Here is a 16,908-nt window from a genome sequence, read left to right as displayed (position 1 = left end):
TATTCCTCCAGGAGAGGGCGCCAACAGACTACTAAAGAGATCATCATTACTCAAAGAAAACCCCAAAAACCAATGCATGATAGGAATAAACAGGTAACTTTCTTTGGAGTGGAAGCGGAGAGATCGCACCAGATGCCAATTCTAGATCTTATCACACCTGTGGTCACTGCAGCAGCAGGTGAATCCACTTTGTCCAAAAGGGATCTATTCCATTCAATTGCAAATGATCTAGATAAGACAGAGAACTGCAGCACGGGACATAGCCGAGTTGGTCAGGTTGAGTGGTGATGAGTTTGCTATTTGGATGAATAAAGAAAGTCAAAAGTGTGAAAGATAAAAAACAAAAGGAGGAAGTGTGAAAAGTGAATGGGCCAAATTGAGGTGCATATGAAGACGTATGCTTTCTTCCAATTCATTAAACCGGGCTAATATGAATCAGGTGAATTGAGTTCTGCTTTTGGAAACTGGGTTAAGAAGGGGTGCACCGTTCCTGGAGGTACTGCAATACCAGGTCAATGCGTGGAGTGGACAGAGCAAGCTCTTTTTCCATCTCCCTGTTCTAAAAATCCATTTAATATATGGTCCCCAGATAGGGGACGTATCAGATATTAAACTGATAAGAACAGATACTACACTTGATCTTAGCCAAAAGGCCGAGAAGCGATAACCAGAATTGGTTTGGGCCTCGAGTGGCACCCTGGCCTATGCCGGACACATCTTAGGGAGAGAGAGCGAGAGGGAGACAAACCCACGCCTACAGAAGACATTTTGTCACCCAAGCCAACCCTTGAAAAGGCTGCTTTGCAGAGCAAAAACAAGAAGAATGGTGCGTTTTGCAGCCGCCGCCCCCCACTGCAATGAATCTGAATAACTCCTCCTTTAGGGCGCAAGCAACTCCCCTCCCCCTTGCAGTCTTTCCAATTCACGATACAAAAAGACGGACAGGACAGGTTGCCTGACTTTCCGTCACTGCCACCCTTTGCCATCCTTACCCGTAGAAAGCCCTTTCATCATCCCCAAACCCTAATCTTTTCCCTTTCCTTCCCAGCCCCCAAACCCTGCCCTCTGTACCCTTCTCACCACCCGCATCCCTTCTCCTGTCATCCCCCTACCACCCGGGAAAAAAAGAGCTTGCCCCCTCCTTACACTAGCCCACCCTCCCACCCAAAGAACAACTTCTGCTGCGCAGCTTGTTTTCTAGGCAGCAGCGCTATTGTGATGTCAGCGGGGGCATTGTGACAAGCCGCCAGTGTTCCGTCTCTTCATGTTGTGCACAGTTCAAACGGAAAATACATCAACAGGCAGACTACAGAAAAACTTACTATCAAAGGTTAGAGGGGGGCTTTCTCAGAGGGCTTTTTACAGTTTTTCTATTCCCAATTAGCCGTTTAAGTGTACTTATTGAAAGTAGTAATTCTTTCATAGGCCGCCCTTTCTTAGTATTTGACGTTCCTTATATTGCGGTATGAGGCTTTGCAGCAGGTTGCAAACATTCATCACCCATGACTGTCCCCAATTGAGCTCAGAAGCTCAATGTCTATCATGACCTCTCTTTTAGAATGTCCAAGAGCAAGCAAACTATTCCTCCAGGAGAGGGCGCCAACAGACTACTAAAGAGATCATCATTACTCAAAGAAAACCCCAAAAACCAATGCATGATAGGAATAAACAGGTAACTTTCTTTGGAGTGGAAGCGGAGAGATCGCACCAGATGCCAATTCTAGATCTTATCACACCTGTGGTCACTGCAGCAGCAGGTGAATCCACTTTGTCCAAAAGGGATCTATTCCATTCAATTGCAAATGATCTAGATAAGACAGAGAACTGCAGCACGGGACATAGCCGAGTTGGTCAGGTTGAGTGGTGATGAGTTTGCTATTTGGATGAATAAAGAAAGTCAAAAGTGTGAAAGATAAAAAACAAAAGGAGGAAGTGTGAAAAGTGAATGGGCCAAATTGAGGTGCATATGAAGACGTATGCTTTCTTCCAATTCATTAAACCGGGCTAATATGAATCAGGTGAATTGAGTTCTGCTTTTGGAAACTGGGTTAAGAAGGGGTGCACCGTTCCTGGAGGTACTGCAATACCAGGTCAATGCGTGGAGTGGACAGAGCAAGCTCTTTTTCCATCTCCCTGTTCTAAAAATCCATTTAATATATGGTCCCCAGATAGGGGACGTATCAGATATTAAACTGATAAGAACAGATACTACACTTGATCTTAGCCAAAAGGCCGAGAAGCGATAACCAGAATTGGTTTGGGCCTCGAGTGGCACCCTGGCCTATGCCGGACACATCTTAGGGAGAGAGAGCGAGAGGGAGACAAACCCACGCCTACAGAAGACATTTTGTCACCCAAGCCAACCCTTGAAAAGGCTGCTTTGCAGAGCAAAAACAAGAAGAATGGTGCGTTTTGCAGCCGCCGCCCCCCACTGCAATGAATCTGAATAACTCCTCCTTTAGGGCGCAAGCAACTCCCCTCCCCCTTGCAGTCTTTCCAATTCACGATACAAAAAGACGGACAGGACAGGTTGCCTGACTTTCCGTCACTGCCACCCTTTGCCATCCTTACCCGTAGAAAGCCCTTTCATCATCCCCAAACCCTAATCTTTTCCCTTTCCTTCCCAGCCCCCAAACCCTGCCCTCTGTACCCTTCTCACCACCCGCATCCCTTCTCCTGTCATCCCCCTACCACCCGGGAAAAAAAGAGCTTGCCCCCTCCTTACACTAGCCCACCCTCCCACCCAAAGAACAACTTCTGCTGCGCAGCTTGTTTTCTAGGCAGCAGCGCTATTGTGATGTCAGCGGGGGCATTGTGACAAGCCGCCAGTGTTCCGTCTCTTCATGTTGTGCACAGTTCAAACGGAAAATACATCAACAGGCAGACTACAGAAAAACTTACTATCAAAGGTTAGAGGGGGGCTTTCTCAGAGGGCTTTTTACAGTTTTTCTATTCCCAATTAGCCGTTTAAGTGTACTTATTGAAAGTAGTAATTCTTTCATAGGCCGCCCTTTCTTAGTATTTGACGTTCCTTATATTGCGGTATGAGGCTTTGCAGCAGGTTGCAAACATTCATCACCCATGACTGTCCCCAATTGAGCTCAGAAGCTCAATGTCTATCATGACCTCTCTTTTAGAATGTCCAAGAGCAAGCAAACTATTCCTCCAGGAGAGGGCGCCAACAGACTACTAAAGAGATCATCATTACTCAAAGAAAACCCCAAAAACCAATGCATGATAGGAATAAACAGGTAACTTTCTTTGGAGTGGAAGCGGAGAGATCGCACCAGATGCCAATTCTAGATCTTATCACACCTGTGGTCACTGCAGCAGCAGGTGAATCCACTTTGTCCAAAAGGGATCTATTCCATTCAATTGCAAATGATCTAGATAAGACAGAGAACTGCAGCACGGGACATAGCCGAGTTGGTCAGGTTGAGTGGTGATGAGTTTGCTATTTGGATGAATAAAGAAAGTCAAAAGTGTGAAAGATAAAAAACAAAAGGAGGAAGTGTGAAAAGTGAATGGGCCAAATTGAGGTGCATATGAAGACGTATGCTTTCTTCCAATTCATTAAACCGGGCTAATATGAATCAGGTGAATTGAGTTCTGCTTTTGGAAACTGGGTTAAGAAGGGGTGCACCGTTCCTGGAGGTACTGCAATACCAGGTCAATGCGTGGAGTGGACAGAGCAAGCTCTTTTTCCATCTCCCTGTTCTAAAAATCCATTTAATATATGGTCCCCAGATAGGGGACGTATCAGATATTAAACTGATAAGAACAGATTTTTGATTTAATGAAGCTTTCCAAAGCACCGCAAAAATGCATGACCGAAGTCACACCAAAAACAGTGCAAAGGCTAGGATTCGTGTGGACCCCTCCGTGAGAAGAGGATCCCCAAAAATCAACCCCGTCCCTCCGAGCCAGAAGGCCACAGCGAGGGTCAGGGATCTTCGGTGCTCCCCCAAGCCGAAGCCTGGTTGAGCCTTGTTGTTGCTCCCAGCGTCCACCGAGGCATCTTACCCAAGTGGAGTAGGGAGCTACTAGTCGTTGGTTTCGCAGCCGAGACTGCCCGGACCGTCAACCGGTGTTGGTTTCTCAGCCCAAGGCTGACCGGACCTCCAACCGGGTGTTGGTTTCTCAGCCCAAGGCTGACCGGACCTCCAACCGGGTGTTGGTTTCTCAGCCCAAAGCTAACCGGACCTCCAACCGGGTGTTGGTTTCTCAGCCAAAGCTGACCCGGACCTCCAACCGGGTGTTGGTTTCTCAGCCCAAAGCTGACCGGACCTCCGACCGGGATTATAAAAATTTCCCTTCTTAGCCAGAAGGCCGGGATAGGGCAATATGCTTGGAAAGTATGAATAGGCAAGGCGCGGCGTGCGACAGAGTCTGAGGCTTACCAGGGTCCCAACCTAGCAAGTTCAGACTCCCTCCAGGGTGTCCATTCCTGGGGCACATTGCACCATAACCCCCACACTTACTCAGTCTAATAGCCTCGATCCTGGTAGGGCCATGGTTTCCTCTAGATGGATATACTATCCTCCCAAAGTACTAACAAGCGCAACCTTCCAGTGTGCATTGCATCATTGTACTAAGGTGGCCGGAGCCTTAAACCACCTTTTCGAACGATACTACACTTGATCTTAGCCAAAAGGCCGAGAAGCGATAACCAGAATTGGTTTGGGCCTCGAGTGGCACCCTGGCTTATGCCGGACACATCTTAGGGAGAGAGAGCGAGAGGGAGACAAACCCACGCCTACAGAAGACATTTTGTCACCCAAGCCAACCCTTGAAAAGGCTGCTTTGCAGAGCAAAAACAAGAAGAATGGTGCGTTTTGCAGCCGCCGCCCCCCACTGCAATGAATCTGAATAACTCCTCCTTTAGGGCGCAAGCAACTCCCCTCCCCCTTGCAGTCTTTCCAATTCACGATACAAAAAGACGGACAGGACAGGTTGCCTGACTTTCCGTCACTGCCACCCTTTGCCATCCTTACCCGTAGAAAGCCCTTTCATCATCCCCAAACCCTAATCTTTTCCCTTTCCTTCCCAGCCCCCAAACCCTGCCCTCTGTACCCTTCTCACCACCCGCATCCCTTCTCCTGTCATCCCCCTACCACCCGGGAAAAAAAGAGCTTGCCCCCTCCTTACACTAGCCCACCCTCCCACCCAAAGAACAACTTCTGCTGCACAGCTTGTTTTCTAGGCAGCAGCGCTATTGTGATGTCAGCGGGGGCATTGTGACAAGCCGCCAGTGTTCCGTCTCTTCATGTTGTGCACAGTTCAAACGGAAAATACATCAACAGGCAGACTACAGAAAAACTTACTATCAAAGGTTAGAGGGGGGCTTTCTCAGAGGGCTTTTTACAGTTTTTCTATTCCCAATTAGCCGTTTAAGTGTACTTATTGAAAGTAGTAATTCTTTCATAGGCCGCCCTTTCTTAGTATTTGACGTTCCTTATATTGCGGTATGAGGCTTTGCAGCAGGTTGCAAACATTCATCACCCATGACTGTCCCCAATTGAGCTCAGAAGCTCAATGTCTATCATGACCTCTCTTTTAGAATGTCCAAGAGCAAGCAAACTATTCCTCCAGGAGAGGGCGCCAACAGACTACTAAAGAGATCATCATTACTCAAAGAAAACCCCAAAAACCAATGCATGATAGGAATAAACAGGTAACTTTCTTTGGAGTGGAAGCGGAGAGATCGCACCAGATGCCAATTCTAGATCTTATCACACCTGTGGTCACTGCAGCAGCAGGTGAATCCACTTTGTCCAAAAGGGATCTATTCCATTCAATTGCAAATGATCTAGATAAGACAGAGAACTGCAGCACGGGACATAGCCGAGTTGGTCAGGTTGAGTGGTGATGAGTTTGCTATTTGGATGAATAAAGAAAGTCAAAAGTGTGAAAGATAAAAAACAAAAGGAGGAAGTGTGAAAAGTGAATGGGCCAAATTGAGGTGCATATGAAGACGTATGCTTTCTTCCAATTCATTAAACCGGGCTAATATGAATCAGGTGAATTGAGTTCTGCTTTTGGAAACTGGGTTAAGAAGGGGTGCACCGTTCCTGGAGGTACTGCAATACCAGGTCAATGCGTGGAGTGGACAGAGCAAGCTCTTTTTCCATCTCCCTGTTCTAAAAATCCATTTAATATATGGTCCCCAGATAGGGGACGTATCAGATATTAAACTGATAAGAACAGATACTACACTTGATCTTAGCCAAAAGGCCGAGAAGCGATAACCAGAATTGGTTTGGGCCTCGAGTGGCACCCTGGCCTATGCCGGACACATCTTAGGGAGAGAGAGCGAGAGGGAGACAAACCCACGCCTACAGAAGACATTTTGTCACCCAAGCCAACCCTTGAAAAGGCTGCTTTGCAGAGCAAAAACAAGAAGAATGGTGCGTTTTGCAGCCGCCGCCCCCCACTGCAATGAATCTGAATAACTCCTCCTTTAGGGCGCAAGCAACTCCCCTCCCCCTTGCAGTCTTTCCAATTCACGATACAAAAAGACGGACAGGACAGGTTGCCTGACTTTCCGTCACTGCCACCCTTTGCCATCCTTACCCGTAGAAAGCCCTTTCATCATCCCCAAACCCTAATCTTTTCCCTTTCCTTCCCAGCCCCCAAACCCTGCCCTCTGTACCCTTCTCACCACCCGCATCCCTTCTCCTGTCATCCCCCTACCACCCGGGAAAAAAAGAGCTTGCCCCCTCCTTACACTAGCCCACCCTCCCACCCAAAGAACAACTTCTGCTGCGCAGCTTGTTTTCTAGGCAGCAGCGCTATTGTGATGTCAGCGGGGGCATTGTGACAAGCCGCCAGTGTTCCGTCTCTTCATGTTGTGCACAGTTCAAACGGAAAATACATCAACAGGCAGACTACAGAAAAACTTACTATCAAAGGTTAGAGGGGGGCTTTCTCAGAGGGCTTTTTACAGTTTTTCTATTCCCAATTAGCCGTTTAAGTGTACTTATTGAAAGTAGTAATTCTTTCATAGGCCGCCCTTTCTTAGTATTTGACGTTCCTTATATTGCGGTATGAGGCTTTGCAGCAGGTTGCAAACATTCATCACCCATGACTGTCCCCAATTGAGCTCAGAAGCTCAATGTCTATCATGACCTCTCTTTTAGAATGTCCAAGAGCAAGCAAACTATTCCTCCAGGAGAGGGCGCCAACAGACTACTAAAGAGATCATCATTACTCAAAGAAAACCCCAAAAACCAATGCATGATAGGAATAAACAGGTAACTTTCTTTGGAGTGGAAGCGGAGAGATCGCACCAGATGCCAATTCTAGATCTTATCACACCTGTGGTCACTGCAGCAGCAGGTGAATCCACTTTGTCCAAAAGGGATCTATTCCATTCAATTGCAAATGATCTAGATAAGACAGAGAACTGCAGCACGGGACATAGCCGAGTTGGTCAGGTTGAGTGGTGATGAGTTTGCTATTTGGATGAATAAAGAAAGTCAAAAGTGTGAAAGATAAAAAACAAAAGGAGGAAGTGTGAAAAGTGAATGGGCCAAATTGAGGTGCATATGAAGACGTATGCTTTCTTCCAATTCATTAAACCGGGCTAATATGAATCAGGTGAATTGAGTTCTGCTTTTGGAAACTGGGTTAAGAAGGGGTGCACCGTTCCTGGAGGTACTGCAATACCAGGTCAATGCGTGGAGTGGACAGAGCAAGCTCTTTTTCCATCTCCCTGTTCTAAAAATCCATTTAATATATGGTCCCCAGATAGGGGACGTATCAGATATTAAACTGATAAGAACAGATACTACACTTGATCTTAGCCAAAAGGCCGAGAAGCGATAACCAGAATTGGTTTGGGCCTCGAGTGGCACCCTGGCCTATGCCGGACACATCTTAGGGAGAGAGAGCGAGAGGGAGACAAACCCACGCCTACAGAAGACATTTTGTCACCCAAGCCAACCCTTGAAAAGGCTGCTTTGCAGAGCAAAAACAAGAAGAATGGTGCGTTTTGCAGCCGCCGCCCCCCACTGCAATGAATCTGAATAACTCCTCCTTTAGGGCGCAAGCAACTCCCCTCCCCCTTGCAGTCTTTCCAATTCACGATACAAAAAGACGGACAGGACAGGTTGCCTGACTTTCCGTCACTGCCACCCTTTGCCATCCTTACCCGTAGAAAGCCCTTTCATCATCCCCAAACCCTAATCTTTTCCCTTTCCTTCCCAGCCCCCAAACCCTGCCCTCTGTACCCTTCTCACCACCCGCATCCCTTCTCCTGTCATCCCCCTACCACCCGGGAAAAAAAGAGCTTGCCCCCTCCTTACACTAGCCCACCCTCCCACCCAAAGAACAACTTCTGCTGCGCAGCTTGTTTTCTAGGCAGCAGCGCTATTGTGATGTCAGCGGGGGCATTGTGACAAGCCGCCAGTGTTCCGTCTCTTCATGTTGTGCACAGTTCAAACGGAAAATACATCAACAGGCAGACTACAGAAAAACTTACTATCAAAGGTTAGAGGGGGGCTTTCTCAGAGGGCTTTTTACAGTTTTTCTATTCCCAATTAGCCGTTTAAGTGTACTTATTGAAAGTAGTAATTCTTTCATAGGCCGCCCTTTCTTAGTATTTGACGTTCCTTATATTGCGGTATGAGGCTTTGCAGCAGGTTGCAAACATTCATCACCCATGACTGTCCCCAATTGAGCTCAGAAGCTCAATGTCTATCATGACCTCTCTTTTAGAATGTCCAAGAGCAAGCAAACTATTCCTCCAGGAGAGGGCGCCAACAGACTACTAAAGAGATCATCATTACTCAAAGAAAACCCCAAAAACCAATGCATGATAGGAATAAACAGGTAACTTTCTTTGGAGTGGAAGCGGAGAGATCGCACCAGATGCCAATTCTAGATCTTATCACACCTGTGGTCACTGCAGCAGCAGGTGAATCCACTTTGTCCAAAAGGGATCTATTCCATTCAATTGCAAATGATCTAGATAAGACAGAGAACTGCAGCACGGGACATAGCCGAGTTGGTCAGGTTGAGTGGTGATGAGTTTGCTATTTGGATGAATAAAGAAAGTCAAAAGTGTGAAAGATAAAAAACAAAAGGAGGAAGTGTGAAAAGTGAATGGGCCAAATTGAGGTGCATATGAAGACGTATGCTTTCTTCCAATTCATTAAACCGGGCTAATATGAATCAGGTGAATTGAGTTCTGCTTTTGGAAACTGGGTTAAGAAGGGGTGCACCGTTCCTGGAGGTACTGCAATACCAGGTCAATGCGTGGAGTGGACAGAGCAAGCTCTTTTTCCATCTCCCTGTTCTAAAAATCCATTTAATATATGGTCCCCAGATAGGGGACGTATCAGATATTAAACTGATAAGAACAGATACTACACTTGATCTTAGCCAAAAGGCCGAGAAGCGATAACCAGAATTGGTTTGGGCCTCGAGTGGCACCCTGGCCTATGCCGGACACATCTTAGGGAGAGAGAGCGAGAGGGAGACAAACCCACGCCTACAGAAGACATTTTGTCACCCAAGCCAACCCTTGAAAAGGCTGCTTTGCAGAGCAAAAACAAGAAGAATGGTGCGTTTTGCAGCCGCCGCCCCCCACTGCAATGAATCTGAATAACTCCTCCTTTAGGGCGCAAGCAACTCCCCTCCCCCTTGCAGTCTTTCCAATTCACGATACAAAAAGACGGACAGGACAGGTTGCCTGACTTTCCGTCACTGCCACCCTTTGCCATCCTTACCCGTAGAAAGCCCTTTCATCATCCCCAAACCCTAATCTTTTCCCTTTCCTTCCCAGCCCCCAAACCCTGCCCTCTGTACCCTTCTCACCACCCGCATCCCTTCTCCTGTCATCCCCCTACCACCCGGGAAAAAAAGAGCTTGCCCCCTCCTTACACTAGCCCACCCTCCCACCCAAAGAACAACTTCTGCTGCGCAGCTTGTTTTCTAGGCAGCAGCGCTATTGTGATGTCAGCGGGGGCATTGTGACAAGCCGCCAGTGTTCCGTCTCTTCATGTTGTGCACAGTTCAAACGGAAAATACATCAACAGGCAGACTACAGAAAAACTTACTATCAAAGGTTAGAGGGGGGCTTTCTCAGAGGGCTTTTTACAGTTTTTCTATTCCCAATTAGCCGTTTAAGTGTACTTATTGAAAGTAGTAATTCTTTCATAGGCCGCCCTTTCTTAGTATTTGACGTTCCTTATATTGCGGTATGAGGCTTTGCAGCAGGTTGCAAACATTCATCACCCATGACTGTCCCCAATTGAGCTCAGAAGCTCAATGTCTATCATGACCTCTCTTTTAGAATGTCCAAGAGCAAGCAAACTATTCCTCCAGGAGAGGGCGCCAACAGACTACTAAAGAGATCATCATTACTCAAAGAAAACCCCAAAAACCAATGCATGATAGGAATAAACAGGTAACTTTCTTTGGAGTGGAAGCGGAGAGATCGCACCAGATGCCAATTCTAGATCTTATCACACCTGTGGTCACTGCAGCAGCAGGTGAATCCACTTTGTCCAAAAGGGATCTATTCCATTCAATTGCAAATGATCTAGATAAGACAGAGAACTGCAGCACGGGACATAGCCGAGTTGGTCAGGTTGAGTGGTGATGAGTTTGCTATTTGGATGAATAAAGAAAGTCAAAAGTGTGAAAGATAAAAAACAAAAGGAGGAAGTGTGAAAAGTGAATGGGCCAAATTGAGGTGCATATGAAGACGTATGCTTTCTTCCAATTCATTAAACCGGGCTAATGTGAATCAGGTGAATTGAGTTCTGCTTTTGGAAACTGGGTTAAGAAGGGGTGCACCGTTCCTGGAGGTACTGCAATACCAGGTCAATGCGTGGAGTGGACAGAGCAAGCTCTTTTTCCATCTCCCTGTTCTAAAAATCCATTTAATATATGGTCCCCAGATAGGGGACGTATCAGATATTAAACTGATAAGAACAGATACTACACTTGATCTTAGCCAAAAGGCCGAGAAGCGATAACCAGAATTGGTTTGGGCCTCGAGTGGCACCCTGGCCTATGCCGGACACATCTTAGGGAGAGAGAGCGAGAGGGAGACAAACCCACGCCTACAGAAGACATTTTGTCACCCAAGCCAACCCTTGAAAAGGCTGCTTTGCAGAGCAAAAACAAGAAGAATGGTGCGTTTTGCAGCCGCCGCCCCCCACTGCAATGAATCTGAATAACTCCTCCTTTAGGGCGCAAGCAACTCCCCTCCCCCTTGCAGTCTTTCCAATTCACGATACAAAAAGACGGACAGGACAGGTTGCCTGACTTTCCGTCACTGCCACCCTTTGCCATCCTTACCCGTAGAAAGCCCTTTCATCATCCCCAAACCCTAATCTTTTCCCTTTCCTTCCCAGCCCCCAAACCCTGCCCTCTGTACCCTTCTCACCACCCGCATCCCTTCTCCTGTCATCCCCCTACCACCCGGGAAAAAAAGAGCTTGCCCCCTCCTTACACTAGCCCACCCTCCCACCCAAAGAACAACTTCTGCTGCGCAGCTTGTTTTCTAGGCAGCAGCGCTATTGTGATGTCAGCGGGGGCATTGTGACAAGCCGCCAGTGTTCCGTCTCTTCATGTTGTGCACAGTTCAAACGGAAAATACATCAACAGGCAGACTACAGAAAAACTTACTATCAAAGGTTAGAGGGGGGCTTTCTCAGAGGGCTTTTTACAGTTTTTCTATTCCCAATTAGCCGTTTAAGTGTACTTATTGAAAGTAGTAATTCTTTCATAGGCCGCCCTTTCTTAGTATTTGACGTTCCTTATATTGCGGTATGAGGCTTTGCAGCAGGTTGCAAACATTCATCACCCATGACTGTCCCCAATTGAGCTCAGAAGCTCAATGTCTATCATGACCTCTCTTTTAGAATGTCCAAGAGCAAGCAAACTATTCCTCCAGGAGAGGGCGCCAACAGACTACTAAAGAGATCATCATTACTCAAAGAAAACCCCAAAAACCAATGCATGATAGGAATAAACAGGTAACTTTCTTTGGAGTGGAAGCGGAGAGATCGCACCAGATGCCAATTCTAGATCTTATCACACCTGTGGTCACTGCAGCAGCAGGTGAATCCACTTTGTCCAAAAGGGATCTATTCCATTCAATTGCAAATGATCTAGATAAGACAGAGAACTGCAGCACGGGACATAGCCGAGTTGGTCAGGTTGAGTGGTGATGAGTTTGCTATTTGGATGAATAAAGAAAGTCAAAAGTGTGAAAGATAAAAAACAAAAGGAGGAAGTGTGAAAAGTGAATGGGCCAAATTGAGGTGCATATGAAGACGTATGCTTTCTTCCAATTCATTAAACCGGGCTAATATGAATCAGGTGAATTGAGTTCTGCTTTTGGAAACTGGGTTAAGAAGGGGTGCACCGTTCCTGGAGGTACTGCAATACCAGGTCAATGCGTGGAGTGGACAGAGCAAGCTCTTTTTCCATCTCCCTGTTCTAAAAATCCATTTAATATATGGTCCCCAGATAGGGGACGTATCAGATATTAAACTGATAAGAACAGATACTACACTTGATCTTAGCCAAAAGGCCGAGAAGCGATAACCAGAATTGGTTTGGGCCTCGAGTGGCACCCTGGCCTATGCCGGACACATCTTAGGGAGAGAGAGCGAGAGGGAGACAAACCCACGCCTACAGAAGACATTTTGTCACCCAAGCCAACCCTTGAAAAGGCTGCTTTGCAGAGCAAAAACAAGAAGAATGGTGCGTTTTGCAGCCGCCGCCCCCCACTGCAATGAATCTGAATAACTCCTCCTTTAGGGCGCAAGCAACTCCCCTCCCCCTTGCAGTCTTTCCAATTCACGATACAAAAAGACGGACAGGACAGGTTGCCTGACTTTCCGTCACTGCCACCCTTTGCCATCCTTACCCGTAGAAAGCCCTTTCATCATCCCCAAACCCTAATCTTTTCCCTTTCCTTCCCAGCCCCCAAACCCTGCCCTCTGTACCCTTCTCACCACCCGCATCCCTTCTCCTGTCATCCCCCTACCACCCGGGAAAAAAAGAGCTTGCCCCCTCCTTACACTAGCCCACCCTCCCACCCAAAGAACAACTTCTGCTGCGCAGCTTGTTTTCTAGGCAGCAGCGCTATTGTGATGTCAGCGGGGGCATTGTGACAAGCCGCCAGTGTTCCGTCTCTTCATGTTGTGCACAGTTCAAACGGAAAATACATCAACAGGCAGACTACAGAAAAACTTACTATCAAAGGTTAGAGGGGGGCTTTCTCAGAGGGCTTTTTACAGTTTTTCTATTCCCAATTAGCCGTTTAAGTGTACTTATTGAAAGTAGTAATTCTTTCATAGGCCGCCCTTTCTTAGTATTTGACGTTCCTTATATTGCGGTATGAGGCTTTGCAGCAGGTTGCAAACATTCATCACCCATGACTGTCCCCAATTGAGCTCAGAAGCTCAATGTCTATCATGACCTCTCTTTTAGAATGTCCAAGAGCAAGCAAACTATTCCTCCAGGAGAGGGCGCCAACAGACTACTAAAGAGATCATCATTACTCAAAGAAAACCCCAAAAACCAATGCATGATAGGAATAAACAGGTAACTTTCTTTGGAGTGGAAGCGGAGAGATCGCACCAGATGCCAATTCTAGATCTTATCACACCTGTGGTCACTGCAGCAGCAGGTGAATCCACTTTGTCCAAAAGGGATCTATTCCATTCAATTGCAAATGATCTAGATAAGACAGAGAACTGCAGCACGGGACATAGCCGAGTTGGTCAGGTTGAGTGGTGATGAGTTTGCTATTTGGATGAATAAAGAAAGTCAAAAGTGTGAAAGATAAAAAACAAAAGGAGGAAGTGTGAAAAGTGAATGGGCCAAATTGAGGTGCATATGAAGACGTATGCTTTCTTCCAATTCATTAAACCGGGCTAATATGAATCAGGTGAATTGAGTTCTGCTTTTGGAAACTGGGTTAAGAAGGGGTGCACCGTTCCTGGAGGTACTGCAATACCAGGTCAATGCGTGGAGTGGACAGAGCAAGCTCTTTTTCCATCTCCCTGTTCTAAAAATCCATTTAATATATGGTCCCCAGATAGGGGACGTATCAGATATTAAACTGATAAGAACAGATACTACACTTGATCTTAGCCAAAAGGCCGAGAAGCGATAACCAGAATTGGTTTGGGCCTCGAGTGGCACCCTGGCCTATGCCGGACACATCTTAGGGAGAGAGAGCGAGAGGGAGACAAACCCACGCCTACAGAAGACATTTTGTCACCCAAGCCAACCCTTGAAAAGGCTGCTTTGCAGAGCAAAAACAAGAAGAATGGTGCGTTTTGCAGCCGCCGCCCCCCACTGCAATGAATCTGAATAACTCCTCCTTTAGGGCGCAAGCAACTCCCCTCCCCCTTGCAGTCTTTCCAATTCACGATACAAAAAGACGGACAGGACAGGTTGCCTGACTTTCCGTCACTGCCACCCTTTGCCATCCTTACCCGTAGAAAGCCCTTTCATCATCCCCAAACCCTAATCTTTTCCCTTTCCTTCCCAGCCCCCAAACCCTGCCCTCTGTACCCTTCTCACCACCCGCATCCCTTCTCCTGTCATCCCCCTACCACCCGGGAAAAAAAGAGCTTGCCCCCTCCTTACACTAGCCCACCCTCCCACCCAAAGAACAACTTCTGCTGCGCAGCTTGTTTTCTAGGCAGCAGCGCTATTGTGATGTCAGCGGGGGCATTGTGACAAGCCGCCAGTGTTCCGTCTCTTCATGTTGTGCACAGTTCAAACGGAAAATACATCAACAGGCAGACTACAGAAAAACTTACTATCAAAGGTTAGAGGGGGGCTTTCTCAGAGGGCTTTTTACAGTTTTTCTATTCCCAATTAGCCGTTTAAGTGTACTTATTGAAAGTAGTAATTCTTTCATAGGCCGCCCTTTCTTAGTATTTGACGTTCCTTATATTGCGGTATGAGGCTTTGCAGCAGGTTGCAAACATTCATCACCCATGACTGTCCCCAATTGAGCTCAGAAGCTCAATGTCTATCATGACCTCTCTTTTAGAATGTCCAAGAGCAAGCAAACTATTCCTCCAGGAGAGGGCGCCAACAGACTACTAAAGAGATCATCATTACTCAAAGAAAACCCCAAAAACCAATGCATGATAGGAATAAACAGGTAACTTTCTTTGGAGTGGAAGCGGAGAGATCGCACCAGATGCCAATTCTAGATCTTATCACACCTGTGGTCACTGCAGCAGCAGGTGAATCCACTTTGTCCAAAAGGGATCTATTCCATTCAATTGCAAATGATCTAGATAAGACAGAGAACTGCAGCACGGGACATAGCCGAGTTGGTCAGGTTGAGTGGTGATGAGTTTGCTATTTGGATGAATAAAGAAAGTCAAAAGTGTGAAAGATAAAAAACAAAAGGAGGAAGTGTGAAAAGTGAATGGGCCAAATTGAGGTGCATATGAAGACGTATGCTTTCTTCCAATTCATTAAACCGGGCTAATATGAATCAGGTGAATTGAGTTCTGCTTTTGGAAACTGGGTTAAGAAGGGGTGCACCGTTCCTGGAGGTACTGCAATACCAGGTCAATGCGTGGAGTGGACAGAGCAAGCTCTTTTTCCATCTCCCTGTTCTAAAAATCCATTTAATATATGGTCCCCAGATAGGGGACGTATCAGATATTAAACTGATAAGAACAGATACTACACTTGATCTTAGCCAAAAGGCCGAGAAGCGATAACCAGAATTGGTTTGGGCCTCGAGTGGCACCCTGGCCTATGCCGGACACATCTTAGGGAGAGAGAGCGAGAGGGAGACAAACCCACGCCTACAGAAGACATTTTGTCACCCAAGCCAACCCTTGAAAAGGCTGCTTTGCAGAGCAAAAACAAGAAGAATGGTGCGTTTTGCAGCCGCCGCCCCCCACTGCAATGAATCTGAATAACTCCTCCTTTAGGGCGCAAGCAACTCCCCTCCCCCTTGCAGTCTTTCCAATTCACGATACAAAAAGACGGACAGGACAGGTTGCCTGACTTTCCGTCACTGCCACCCTTTGCCATCCTTACCCGTAGAAAGCCCTTTCATCATCCCCAAACCCTAATCTTTTCCCTTTCCTTCCCAGCCCCCAAACCCTGCCCTCTGTACCCTTCTCACCACCCGCATCCCTTCTCCTGTCATCCCCCTACCACCCGGGAAAAAAAGAGCTTGCCCCCTCCTTACACTAGCCCACCCTCCCACCCAAAGAACAACTTCTGCTGCGCAGCTTGTTTTCTAGGCAGCAGCGCTATTGTGATGTCAGCGGGGGCATTGTGACAAGCCGCCAGTGTTCCGTCTCTTCATGTTGTGCACAGTTCAAACGGAAAATACATCAACAGGCAGACTACAGAAAAACTTACTATCAAAGGTTAGAGGGGGGCTTTCTCAGAGGGCTTTTTACAGTTTTTCTATTCCCAATTAGCCGTTTAAGTGTACTTATTGAAAGTAGTAATTCTTTCATAGGCCGCCCTTTCTTAGTATTTGACGTTCCTTATATTGCGGTATGAGGCTTTGCAGCAGGTTGCAAACATTCATCACCCATGACTGTCCCCAATTGAGCTCAGAAGCTCAATGTCTATCATGACCTCTCTTTTAGAATGTCCAAGAGCAAGCAAACTATTCCTCCAGGAGAGGGCGGCAACAGACTACTAAAGAGATCATCATTACTCAAAGAAAACCCCAAAAACCAATGCATGATAGGAATAAACAGGTAACTTTCTTTGGAGTGGAAGCGGAGAGATCGCACCAGATGCCAATTCTAGATCTTATCACACCTGTGGTCACTGCAGCAGCAGGTGAATCCACTTTGTCCAAAAGGGATCTATTCCATTCAATTGCAAATGATCTAGATAAGACAGAGAACTGCAGCACGGGACATAGCCGAGTTGGTC

General features: G+C 46.8%; 10 non-coding genes and 1 pseudogene across 10 annotated transcripts; all 11 read right to left on the bottom strand.

Moving 5' to 3' along the window:
• Positions 1–474: 474 nt before the first annotated feature.
• On the bottom strand, positions 475–665 carry LOC142252004 (U2 spliceosomal RNA). Its single transcript, XR_012725401.1, has one exon. It is a non-coding gene; the product is annotated as a U2 spliceosomal RNA (small nuclear RNA).
• Positions 666–2,053: 1,388 nt separating this feature from the next.
• LOC142252003 (U2 spliceosomal RNA) lies at positions 2,054–2,244 on the bottom strand. Its single transcript, XR_012725400.1, has one exon. It is a non-coding gene; the product is annotated as a U2 spliceosomal RNA (small nuclear RNA).
• Positions 2,245–3,632: 1,388 nt separating this feature from the next.
• On the bottom strand, positions 3,633–3,828 carry LOC142253136 (U2 spliceosomal RNA). Its single transcript, XR_012726454.1, has one exon. It is a non-coding gene; the product is annotated as a U2 spliceosomal RNA (small nuclear RNA).
• A 697-nt stretch (positions 3,829–4,525) lies between these two features.
• On the bottom strand, positions 4,526–4,667 carry LOC142253713 (U2 spliceosomal RNA; annotated as a pseudogene).
• A 1,388-nt stretch (positions 4,668–6,055) lies between these two features.
• LOC142252002 (U2 spliceosomal RNA) lies at positions 6,056–6,246 on the bottom strand. The gene has a single exon (XR_012725399.1). It is a non-coding gene; the product is annotated as a U2 spliceosomal RNA (small nuclear RNA).
• Positions 6,247–7,634: 1,388 nt separating this feature from the next.
• On the bottom strand, positions 7,635–7,825 carry LOC142252001 (U2 spliceosomal RNA). Its single transcript, XR_012725398.1, has one exon. It is a non-coding gene; the product is annotated as a U2 spliceosomal RNA (small nuclear RNA).
• A 1,388-nt stretch (positions 7,826–9,213) lies between these two features.
• On the bottom strand, positions 9,214–9,404 carry LOC142252000 (U2 spliceosomal RNA). The gene has a single exon (XR_012725397.1). It is a non-coding gene; the product is annotated as a U2 spliceosomal RNA (small nuclear RNA).
• A 1,388-nt stretch (positions 9,405–10,792) lies between these two features.
• Positions 10,793–10,983, bottom strand: LOC142251999 (U2 spliceosomal RNA). Its single transcript, XR_012725396.1, has one exon. It is a non-coding gene; the product is annotated as a U2 spliceosomal RNA (small nuclear RNA).
• A 1,388-nt stretch (positions 10,984–12,371) lies between these two features.
• On the bottom strand, positions 12,372–12,562 carry LOC142251998 (U2 spliceosomal RNA). Its single transcript, XR_012725395.1, has one exon. It is a non-coding gene; the product is annotated as a U2 spliceosomal RNA (small nuclear RNA).
• A 1,388-nt stretch (positions 12,563–13,950) lies between these two features.
• Positions 13,951–14,141, bottom strand: LOC142251997 (U2 spliceosomal RNA). Its single transcript, XR_012725394.1, has one exon. It is a non-coding gene; the product is annotated as a U2 spliceosomal RNA (small nuclear RNA).
• Positions 14,142–15,529: 1,388 nt separating this feature from the next.
• On the bottom strand, positions 15,530–15,720 carry LOC142251996 (U2 spliceosomal RNA). Its single transcript, XR_012725393.1, has one exon. It is a non-coding gene; the product is annotated as a U2 spliceosomal RNA (small nuclear RNA).
• Positions 15,721–16,908: the final 1,188 nt, after the last annotated feature.

Source organism: Anomaloglossus baeobatrachus, chromosome 9, assembly GCF_048569485.1.
Source record: "Anomaloglossus baeobatrachus isolate aAnoBae1 chromosome 9, aAnoBae1.hap1, whole genome shotgun sequence".
In the NCBI taxonomy this organism is placed as follows: domain Eukaryota; kingdom Metazoa; phylum Chordata; class Amphibia; order Anura; family Aromobatidae; genus Anomaloglossus; species Anomaloglossus baeobatrachus.
The sequence above is the reverse complement of the archived record's forward strand: the minus strand, read 5'-3'. Positions and strand labels throughout refer to the sequence as shown.